Source organism: Panulirus ornatus, chromosome 1 (assembly GCF_036320965.1).
Source record: "Panulirus ornatus isolate Po-2019 chromosome 1, ASM3632096v1, whole genome shotgun sequence".
Lineage (NCBI taxonomy): Eukaryota > Metazoa > Arthropoda > Malacostraca > Decapoda > Palinuridae > Panulirus > Panulirus ornatus.
The window spans coordinates 78,501,935-78,513,649 of NC_092224.1; the positions used below are offsets into that span (position 1 = coordinate 78,501,935).

The 11,715-nt window shown below is 40.1% G+C and overlaps 1 protein-coding gene across 3 annotated transcripts in view; it reads left to right on the forward strand.

Moving 5' to 3' along the window:
* Uba1 (ubiquitin-like activating enzyme 1) overlaps nt 1-11,715 on the forward strand; it is a 136,377-nt gene that overhangs the window by 16,119 nt on the left and 108,543 nt on the right. Inside the window, exon 1 of one of the 3 annotated variants that reach the window (XM_071664366.1) lies at nt 9,353-9,448. The exons of 1 other annotated variant lie outside the window; for it this stretch is intronic. The gene's annotated coding sequence lies outside the window, so the exon portion shown is untranslated. Of the gene's footprint in view, nt 1-9,352; nt 9,639-11,715 lie in introns of those variants that run through there. One more of the 3 variants, XM_071664365.1, reaches the window with a different exon arrangement.

Below are 11,715 nucleotides of genomic sequence, written 5' to 3' on the forward strand. Positions count from 1 at the left end.
ATTTATTACTGTTGGCTTTGAATGAACTAAGAATTAGTATTCTTAGGCTCCTGTCACATAGTTAAAAGCTTAGCCCACTTTAAGAGCAAGGTTTATTTGAAATATGAAAAAGTCTTAAAATGATGCAACAGTAGAGGTAAGAGAAGCATAAAAAAATTGGTGATGCAAGGAGAAAATTTACATTTTAGAAAAGGGCAGGTTTGATTTTAAGGTATAACCTGAAAAGGTAAAGTCTCAATCCATTGACAGCACGTTGACCCCAGTATACCATATCGTTCCAATTCACTCTATTTCTTGCACGCCTTTCACCCTTCTGTATGTTCAGGCCCCGATCGCTCAAAATCTTTTTCACTCCATCCTTCCTCCTCCAATTTGGTCTCCCATTTTTTGTTCCCTTTACCTCTGACACATATATCCTCTTTGTCAGTCTTTCCTCACTCATTCTCTCCATTTGACCAAGGTATAACCAAAAGAAATACACCCTCTTCTGCTCTCTCAACCACACTTTTTATTACCACACATCTCTCTTACCCTTTCATTACTTACTCGATCAAACCACCTCACACCATATATTGTCCTCAAACATTTTATTTCCAACACATCCACCCTCCTCTGCACAACCCTGTCTATAGCCCATACCTTGCAATGATATAACATTGTTGGAACCACTGTTCCTTCAAACATACCCATTTTTGCTCTCTGAGGTAATGTTCTCACCCTCCACACATTCTTCAACGCTCCAAGAACCCCAAACCCACGACTCACTTCCACTTCCGTAGTTCCATCTGCTGCCAAATCCACTCCCAAATATCTAAAACACTTCACTTCCTCCAGTTTTCTCCATTCAAACTTTCCTCCCAATTGACTTGTCCTCAACCCTACTGATCCTGATGACCTTGCTCTTATTCACATTTACTCTCAGCTTTCTTCTTCCACACACTTTACCAAACTCAGTCACTAGCTTCTAGAGTTTCTCACCTGAATCAGCCATCAGCGCTGTATCATCAGCGAACAACAGCTGACACTTCCCAAGCCCTCTCATCCCCAACAGACTGCATACTTGCCCCTCTCTCCAAAAACCTTTCATTCACCTCCTTAACAACCCCATCCATTAACAAATTAAACAACCATGGAGACATCACGCACCCCTGCTGCAAACCAACATTCAGTGGGAATCAGTCGCTTTCCTCTTCCGCAAAGCTTTTACTACCTCTTCTCTGTTTACCAAATCATTCTCCCTAACCCTCTCACTTTGCACACCACCTTGACTGAAACATCCCATATCTGCCACTAGTAAAAAGTCAACAAAGGCCACATTCGTTCGCATTCAGTCTTTAGCTTTCATGTATAATACACCGAAACCACAGCTCCCTTTCCACATCCAGGCCCCACAAAACTTTCCATGGTTTACCCTAGACGCTTATATGCCCTGGTTCTATCCATAGATAGCACGTCGACCCCAGCATACCACATCATTCCAATTCACTCTATTCCTTGCGCGCCCTTCAACCTCCTGCATATTCAGGCCCCGATTGCTCGAAATCTTTTTCACTCCATCTTTCCACCTCCAATCAATTTGGTCTCCCACTTCTCATTCCCTCCACCTCTGACACATATATCCTCTTTGTCAATCTTTCCTCGCTCATTCTCTCCATGTGACCAAACCATTTCAAAACACCCTTCTCTGCTCTCTCAACCACACTCTTTTTATTACCACACATCTCTCTTACCCTTTCATTACTTACTTGATCAAACCACCTCACACAACACATTGTCCTCAAACATCTCATTTCCAACACTTCCACCCTCCTCCGCACAACGCTATCTATAGCCCATGCCTCGTAGCCATATAACATCGTTGGAACTACTCTTCCTTCAAACATACCCTTTTTTGCTTTCAGAGATAATGTTCTCACATTTCAAACATTTTTCAATGCTCCTAGAACTTTTGCCCCCTCCTCCACCCTGTGACTCACTTCAGTCCATGGTTCCATCCGCTGCCAAATCCACTCCCAGATATCTAAAACACTTCACTTCCTCCAGTTTTTCTCCATACAAACTTACCTCCCAATTGACTTGTCCCTCAACCCTGCTGTACCTAATAACCTTGCTCTTATTCACATTTACTCTTAGCTTTCTTCTTTCACTCGCTTTACCAAACTCAGTCACCAGCTTGTGTAGTTCCTCACCCGAATCAGCCACCAGCGCTGTATCATCAGCGAACAACAGCTGACTCACTTTCCAGGCCCTCTCATGTACAACAGACTGCATACTTGCCCCTCTTTCCAAAACTCTTGCATTCACCTCCCTAACAACCCCATCCATAAACAAATTAAACAACCATCACAAACCCCTGCCGCAAACCTACATTCACTGAGAACCAATCACTTTCCTCTCTTCCTACTCGTACACATGCCTTACATCCTCGATAAAAAATTTTCACTGCTTCTAGTAACTTTCCTCCCACACCATATATTCTTAATACCTTCCACAGAGCATCTCTATGAACTCTTATCATATGCCTTCTCCAGATCCATAAATGGTGCATACAAATCCATTCGCTTTTCTAAGTATTTCTGACATACATTCTTCAAAGCAAACACCTGATCCACATATCCTCTATCACTTCTGAAACCACACTGCTCTTCCCCAATCTGATATTCTGTACATGCTTTCACCCTCTCAATCAATACCCTCCCATATAATTTCCCAGGAGTTCTCAACGAACTTATACCTCTGTAATTTGAGCACTCACTCTTATCCCCTTTGCCTTTGTACAATGGCACTATGCATGCATTCTGCCAATCCTCAGGCACTTCACCATGAGTCATACATACATTGGATATCCTTACCAACTAGTCAACAACACAGTTGCCCCTGTTTTTAATAGATTCCACTGCAATACCATCCAAACCCGCTGCCTTGCCAGCTTTCATCTTCCGCAAAGCTTTTACTACCTCGTCTCTGTTTACCAAATCATTCTCCCTGACCCTCTCACTTTGCACACCACCTCGACCAAAACAGCCTATATCTGCCACTCTATCATCTAAAACATTCAACAAACCTTCAAAATACTCACTCATCTCCTTTTCACATCACCACAATTGTTATTACCTCCCCATTATCCCCCTTTCACCAGTGTTTCCATGTGTTCTCTTGTCTTACTCACTTTATTTACCTCCTTCCAAAACATCTTTTCTTAAAATTTAATGATACTCTCTCACCCCAACTCTCATTTGCCTTCTTTTTCACCTCTTGTACCTTTCTCTTGACCCCCTGCCTCCTTCTTTTATACATCTCCCAGTCGTTTGCATGATTTCCCTGCAAAACTCATCCAAATGTCTCTCTTTTCTCTTTTACTAATAATCTTACTTCCTCATCCCACCACTCACTACCCTTTCTAATATGCCCATCTCCCACATTTGTCATGCCTCAGGTATCTTTTGCACAAGCCATCACTGCTTCCCTAAATACATCCTATTCCTCCCCCACTCTCCTTATGTCCTTTGCTCTCACCTTTTTCCATTCTGCACTCAGTCTCTCTTGGTACTGTCTCACACAAGTCTCCTTCCCAAGATCGATCACTCACCACTCTCTTCACCCCAACATTCTCTCTTCTTTTCTGAAAACCTCTACAAATCTTCACCTTCACATCCACAAGATAATGATCAGACATCCCTCCAGTTGCACCTCTCAGCACATTAGCATCCAAAAGTCTCTCTCTCATGCGCCTATCAATTAACACGTAATTCAAGAATGCTCTCTGGCCATCTCTCCTACTTACATACGTATACTTATGTATGTCTCTCTTTTTAAACCAGGTATTCCCAATCACCAGTCCTTTTTCAGCACACACATCTACAAGCTCCTCACCATTTCCATTTCCTTCACTTGTAAATGTGCTGTATTTCACACTGAATGTGTTTTTTTTATACTTAATTTCCTTTTGGGGCCTTATGAGGAACAGACAAACAGTCATTTGTCTTTTATTATGTACAAGAACTGATTTACTGTCCACAACTAAGCCCCACATGTTGCATTGCTCTAGTTTACATGTTCAGGTTCAGTCCGTTAACTGCATTTTGTTCATACCTTATTCGCCAATTTTATCTACCTAATGCCCATCTCTCAACCTTCTAAATGTATAGGCCTTGTTGCTTTAAAGTCTTCTTTACAGTGTTTCTCCAGTACTTCTTCAGTGTTCCTCTCCCACTTTGCTTCTTCCATTATGTTTATCAGTCTCACATCACTAATTCCCATTTCTACATACCATAGCCATCACTCTCATTCTGTCTATGCACACTATCATGCACTTAACAAGATAGGAAGAACAGCCTCTTCTATTGGGAAAAGATTGATGTCTTCAAATTCTAGATAGCATGATCTGTGACTTCAATTTTGATTGACCATATAATGAACTAGTACTGTAAGCAGATTTGTAAAAGATGTAGTATTTTGTGCTGTATTGGAGAATAAACCATTGTATTTATTAATTGGCAATGATAAATGTGAAAGCTTTTGTATCACAGTCATATATACCCATAAATGTATTCATAGTTATCAGCATGGATGTTCGCATACAAACTGCATTTTTCAAAATGTTTAGATTTAGAATTATTCTTTAATTATTCATTACACTGTGTTTTAGTAGATTTGAGCACCACTCAATCCAGTAGATGTTTTCCAGTGTGCTACAGAATTAAATGAAGAACTGTGCTAGGTTCTTAGTATTTAATGGATGAGATAGGGTTATTGACAGGAACAAAAGAACAGCTTATTTAGCTATTTCATCATTTGAATTGTTTATACTTGCTATTAGAAATATTTTGATGCATACAATTAATGACTTCTTGTAGATGCTAACAAACTTTTAAAAAAAGGATATAATGGTTTATGTACTCTTGGGTTTAGAATCACTCAGATTCTTTTTTATTCATTTATTATACTTTGTCGCTGTCTCCCATGTTAGCGAGGTAGCGCAAGGGAGCAGATGAAAGAATAGCCCAACATACCCACATACACGCGTATACGTAAACGCCCATGCACGCACATATACATACCTATTTATTTCAACGTATACATACATATACATACACACATACATATATACTCATGCACATATTCATACATGCTGCCTTCATCCATTCCTGTCGCCACCCCGCCACACATGAAATGACACCCTCTACCCCCACACATGTGCGAGTTAGCGCTAGGAAAAGACAACAAAGTCCACATTCGTTCACACACTGTCTCTAGCTGTCATGTGCAATGCACTGAAACCACAGCTCCCTTTCCACATCCACGCCCCACAAAACTTTCCATGGTTTACCCCAGATGCTTCACATGCCCTGGTTCAATCCATTGACAGCATGTCGACCCCAGTATACCACATCGTTCCAATTCACTCAATTCCCGATTGCTCAAGATCTTTTTCACTCCATCCTTCCACCTTCAATTTGGTCTCCCACTTCTCGTTCCCTCTACCTCTGATACATATGTCCTCTTTGTCAATCTTTCCTCATTTATTCTCTCCATGTGACCATGGCGGGGTGATGATGGGAATGGATGAAGGTAGCAACTATGAATATGTACGTGTATATATGTATGTCTGTGTATGTATATGTATGTATATATTGAAATGTATTTGTATGTACATGTGCGTGTGTGGTTGTCTATGTATATGCATGTGTATGTGGGTGGGTTAGGCAATTCCTCGCTTTTATTTCCTTGCAGTACCTCAATGCAGGAGACGGGGATTAAGTATAATATGTAGATGAATAAATAGATATATATTATGGAAAGGCTTAACATGAAATTAAACCAAGCACATAACATGAAGAAAATTCACCTTTATCCATGAAAGTTATAACCCATCCTTATTCCACTCAGTGATTGTGCTGCGCTGCAAGTGACATGAGAGTCCCATTAAAGTTATATTTCCTTACTAAACATTTCACAGTGCCTCCAATGGGTGTATGAATTGTAATAATTTGCTCTTGTTTGCATACTTTACCATTGTTTCTTATTGCACCTTGATTTCAGCATTAAAATGTTTGAATATTTTCTTACATGTCATTAGAATAGGGAACTGTTGAATACAAATTAGGAATGCTGCTTCTCATTGTTATCCAGTAGTGAATTATATTACCCATGTCATTGCTTTTGTGAGTCCAGCCTATTTGTTTGGACATTTCCAGTATTTCATGATTATAAGAGTGACTGGAAGCTGAGAAAGATCTTTGCACTTTTCTTACCAACAATTTTACCTGCTCAGAAAGTTATTGTAGAGAATATAAGTTCTTTGAATATAAATTTTATAAATTTCATAGGCATTGCTCCTCTTGTTATCTGCTTGCTTCTGTGTCCTCCAGTTTTTCGCTCTGTATTACAAACCTAATAGTTTATAGGTGTGTGCATTCCTATGTACCTCCTCGTGACAGTATGCTTTTATGGTGTATCTTGTTTTGATAGTTTAATCTGGCTGAATTTGATCCCATGCCAATGAATCACAGCAATCATATACACTTGGCCTGGGAGAATGATATGATTGTAAATGATAGTTTCATAAAGTTGCTGTGAATCATTTGATTTAATAAGTTTGGCTTTCATGACTGTGAAAGTTAATGGATGGGGATTCTTAGTGGACCATCTTAAACTACACTAATAATGTTATGTCTGATGGTAGTGTGATAACGAGTGGTGATAAAGAATTGCCTACAAAGATGGGTGAAAGTCAGATGAAGACAGTAAAACATTGAGGTTAACTTTCAAATGGGTTTTTGATTTTCACGAGTAGTAAAAGTAGTTTATCAGAGTACAGAACTGTACAAAATCTCATGAATATGAATTAAAGAGTTATACAAAACCTCATAAATATGAATTAAAGAGTATATTAATATCTGCTTAGACATATTTCTGTGGTCCATGTTTGTCAAGTAAATTGGGGGCACTTTTTATGCATATTGAATTCTGTTTGTGTTTCACATGGGAGATATACATGTGAGCCCACACCACGTTAATATTAACAATATACAGAATTTCATTATACATCTCTGGAAGTAGTGCATTTCTTATTACGAAGCACTAACTTTAGTAAAGTGTAGTTAGGCATATGGTGGATTAAAGTGGTTGGTATGTGCAGGTATGACCATTGATTGATTACATGATTAGGTAATAAACCTGTTATAGCTTTGCTTGGTTTTGGTGAGGGTGTAACATTGCCAAAGAATTTTGCAGTAGATGCATCATGGTTAGATCTTTTTAGAATTTTATATTTTTCCAGTGCTAGTACAGGAGAAGGCACATGGGCTTTGCAGGATGGATAATGTATTTTTGTGTTGCGTGGTTATTCCTCCTTTTAACATATATTGTAGAGTAGTCAAGTGTTTTTGATTTTTGTCTTTATTAGCTGTCAGTTACGGTGTCACCAGCGCATCACGTTATAAAGGGATTTCTTTGTCCGTTTTCTGTTTCTGTCCGTCAGTTGTCTGAGGCTACACTTAACTAGCCTCTTTACCGTTGTAGTAACTTGTTTCTCTTATAAAAGGAAGTTTAACCTGGAACTTGACCTGGCTTACACTCGAAAATCTTCCCTGTGGCTATGGGAATAACACCTCCCCCGTCCTTCCATTGCGTATGGCACAGAGGGGTCTCTTTGTCCGTCGTCATTTTCATTAATCGGTTTTCATAAGTGTACATATTGGTAGACAAAGGAAGCAATGCAGTTGTTACGTAGAACACCCTTCAGATATATTGCATTCGTAGCATGCCGCCAAGAGACTGCTTTTCCGTCTTTAGACATTCCAATTAACCTGTAATTTAATCTTGGTCGTAACTTGGGTGCTGCACAAAGCTCTTTGCTTAGTAAGATCCTTCATAATGGAGGTGTCGTTAGACCCTCAGGTTGTGTAATGCATTGGCTTAGTAATTTGCCACAAGTGGTGGAATGTTTGCCATTTCCTTTTGATAGAGGAGCTATCACTGTACCCACTAGTATTGTAGCAACACCTCTGGTGCAAGGTGAGATTGATTTGCCAAAGATCTCCACTCACCATTATTGCGTTTTGAGACCATTGGTATTCGTCTGCGAAATAATTGTAACATTAAATGGACGCAAAAAGGCTTTCCTGAATTTTAAACCTTGTTATCAGCAGTTGGTTGATTATTATTTGGTCAAAGTTGTTACAAATGCAAGATGTAATATATATATATATATATATATATATATATATATATATATATATATATATATATATATATATATATATATTTATTTGACATGCTAATTGCTATGCATCATCATGAAGTTAAGTCCGCACCATATTTCATTTCGTATGCTTGATATAACAGTCGGTGTCAGATTGGATTTCATGCTTATAAAAATGAAAGCGAATACTTCGTTGAGGGCTTTAAGATTTGCAACAGTGATGTGCATATTGTTGACAATTGATTTTTTTCATGCTTCTCGAGTCACCATTGGATACTTTGTCGTCACTCCACCTTTTAGCATGAAGATGAATCCTCGTCACCACAACTCAAAAACAATGCATCAATTCTCGCTGATGTGAAGATCTAGTCAGATTATGGGGTATGTTGGTTTGTAAACCTATGTAAGTGATTTTTGTGCATATAACCGAGTGCTCAATAATGAAGTTCAAATATCTGTAGCAAAGGCATGTGGGAGAGACAGCTTGCATAGGTTTGCAAATCACAGAACACAGTAGCTTCTCTCTTGAACTTGTGGCGCGAGGTAAGGCGACGTTAGTGCTTTATGTCTATATAGTCCCCCGTAGCATGCGTTTGTTTTCGGTACAGCTACGTTTTCTGTGACAGCTGATTTAGGTGACTTGTAACTTTATACATATTGTTAATTTTTTGGCATTAGTTGAACGTTCTTCTTATATAACTATTGATTTCTGATATAGATATATTATTCGTACGGTACATTTAGCTTAGGTTTTTAAAATAAAAATGTTACCACCATACAATGACGTCAGCAAATTGAGAAATGTGACGTCATCAAGATGGCAGATAGGGCTTTGTCTCGTGCTTTTTTGGCTAATTATTTTTGCTCTGTTGATGGTGTGGGGACATTCAGGGCTTAGCATAGGGAACCCGTGAGCTTTTGTCACATACACAAACCGAGTTACCAAGGCATGGGGGGTTTATTAATAGCTTTAAAGCTCACGAGTTCCTAGACCTCACCGGTAGTGTTACCAGTTAGGCTTTATTTTTGTTTTGGTGTAAAGACTGGTTCTTGGGAGCTTTGAAGGTCCCTTTTTGTAAATGTTCTAGTTAGCCGTAGATGACATAATGAGTAGGGTTATATTTCCTCTTGTAGGTGTTTTAGTTGGTAATATGAGGATGAGGTGATGTAACTGGCAGCGGTGACTAGCGATGGAGGGGGACGGGAGGAGGTACAGTGCGCACGCCGGCGGCCAGTGACGAGGTTAGTTGCGTTGGTGTGTGAGTCGGTGTGCGGACAGTGTGTGTTCCTGGCTTGGTCACTGTTTTTGGATAACGGTAGCTGCTGTTGCTGTACTTTTGGGTGTCATCGTGGATAGAGGGATACGAGCACCGTGTCTACCCCATCCCCTAGCCTAGACTAGCGGCGTTTCTCTTTCCAAAGGGATACGAAGGTAAAAGTTGTGGCCCCCTACACTGGCATATCTCTCCTCTCCCCCTTTTTCCTCTATTCCGGACAGAAGTCGCATTCGTGCGGATATTTTGACTTGCTGCAGCTGGTTGTATTACAACGGATTAGGTAAAATGAGGTGAACCCGGCGGCTTGTCATTCTCTGTCTGTGACGTCCGCAGTAGCGTTATCGGCGGCGGACTGCACCAAACTGCGTCAACCCCGCCCTTTGGTGCCTCTCCCGGGCCCCCACCCCCCACCCCTCATCCTTACTTATTGTCTCTAAATGATAAAGTTGAACTAACAGAGGCGCGTCCTGGTTTCCTTAGGCAGGTTTCCCGGGCAAGCACCGGCGATGACGTCACGGCCGCGCACGTCATGTGACTTCAAGGATATTACACGACTGTACTGTGAGCGTGTGGGCTGCTCTCAGGGACTTCTGTTAAGACGTGCGGAAAGCTTAGTATTTTCTTTGTCGTTGCAGTGATTTTGTAACCTCTGCAGCGTCTCGAGATGAAGGTCATTTCCATGACAGTTCCTTAAAGACTTCATTAGGGTGTAAATGGTGTTATAATAGAAGTTGGAGGGACAATGAAAAGTTATTATTCGATTCATTCAAGCCTTGATGCTCTTCAGAGATTAGATACCGTTGTCTGAGATGTGCAAAACATCGATGAGAGTGTTTCCTCCAGTTTCTTTGGATACTATTTCTTTTTAGTTTAAGGTTAATTAGACTTCAGCTTGTGTAAGTTAGAATATTTGGACTTTAGAATGTGTGAATGCAATAAGATGTTTTAATCATTGTCATGAAAGGAATTGTGTTATAGATTGGTGAGTTTGGTTTGGAGCAAATAGACAGCTGAATTGTAATGGAAATATCATATGGCTTATGATAATTCACCTGTTTGTTATTATAGATACCCAAGAACCCATTTATGGGACTCGTGCAGCTGTTAGGCTGCACTCCACGTAGGAGCAGGGAATTGACGGAACGGGACGGTACCTGACGACACAACTCCATTCCGTTCATTGACGGTGATATAGCCTCTCCGGAGGCGACTTCTTTTTCGCAGAGATTGATGTGTTTGATTACTATTTGTGTTGTGGGGAGTGAGAATCCGCTCATGTTGCCTATTATTATAACCTTCGATATATGTACCGTATCTCTGTTACTGTCTGCTTAACACTTAAGCCAGTTGCCCAATTATCGATTAGCCCCGAGGGGAGAATGAATACCGTGGTTGGATGTGGGCTAACTGCCGCACCCAGAATCCGAACCTATTCGGGGAGCGTGGGAGGCGAGTCAGTTGTTTGGTGATGACACGACTGGTCAGATTTGAGTGAGGAACTGTCGTAGCTGGTGTAGTGTGGAAGAAAGGATACTTGCTGTCTCATGTAACAGATATTCTCTTAGAAAATGTCCATCTTAATCCTGCTGCTGATCGCAGCACAGCCATGGAGCTGCAGGAGCCATGGCTCATTGAGAATGGGGTCTTTGGGTTTTACATTTATATAACACACACACAATATATGTGTATGTGTGTGTATGTGTGTATATATATATATATATATATATATATATATATATATATATATATATATATATATATATATATATTCCTGGGGATAGGGGAGGAAGAATACTTCCCACGTATTCCCTGCGTGGCGTACAAGGCGACTAAAAGGGGAGTGAGCGGGGGGCTGGAAATCCTCCCCTCTCTTTTTTTTTTTTTTTTTTCCCAAAAGAAGGAACAGAGAAGGGGGCCAGGTGAGGATATTTCCTCAAAGGTTTAGTCCTCTGTTCTTAACGCTAACACGGGAAATGGCGAATGGTTTGAAAGAATATATATATATATATATATATATATATATATATATATATTATAATTATTATTATTATTGTTATTATTATTATTATTATTATTATACTTTGTCGCTGTCTCCCGCGTTTGCGAGGTAGCGCAAGGAAACAGACGAAAGAAATGGCCCCCCCCCCCTCCATACACATGTATATACATACGTCCACACACGCAAATATACATACCTACACAGCTTTCCATGGTTTACCCCAGACGCTTCAC